Genomic DNA, 365 nt, shown 5'->3' with positions numbered 1-365 from the left:
ATGTTACATTTTTGTAGTTTACCTCTGAGTCAGTTCTTCTCGTGTCATACTGTATACATGTACTTTTGTTGACTTTATGTTATTTGATTGTTTTAATTTGTATTGTTGATGGACGACTCCAGGAAGAATAGAGTTATGATAATAATTGTAACTCTAATTGGAGATCTAAATAAACAAACAAACAAACAAGCCTCATTTTTGTGTATGCATCCGCGTTTGAAGTGCGTGAGTCACCTAGTTGACACAGACGACTAGAACTGCAAGTCTATTAAATGTTGGTAATTAATTTGGGCAATTTGTAAAAAAAAAGTTAGGATAATTAAACATAGGTGAGAGCCAGATATAGGCAAAATGACGGATTGACA

This window comes from Branchiostoma floridae, chromosome 8, assembly GCF_000003815.2.
Source record: "Branchiostoma floridae strain S238N-H82 chromosome 8, Bfl_VNyyK, whole genome shotgun sequence".
NCBI lineage: Eukaryota > Metazoa > Chordata > Leptocardii > Amphioxiformes > Branchiostomatidae > Branchiostoma > Branchiostoma floridae.
Note: the sequence above shows the minus strand (reverse complement) of the source record.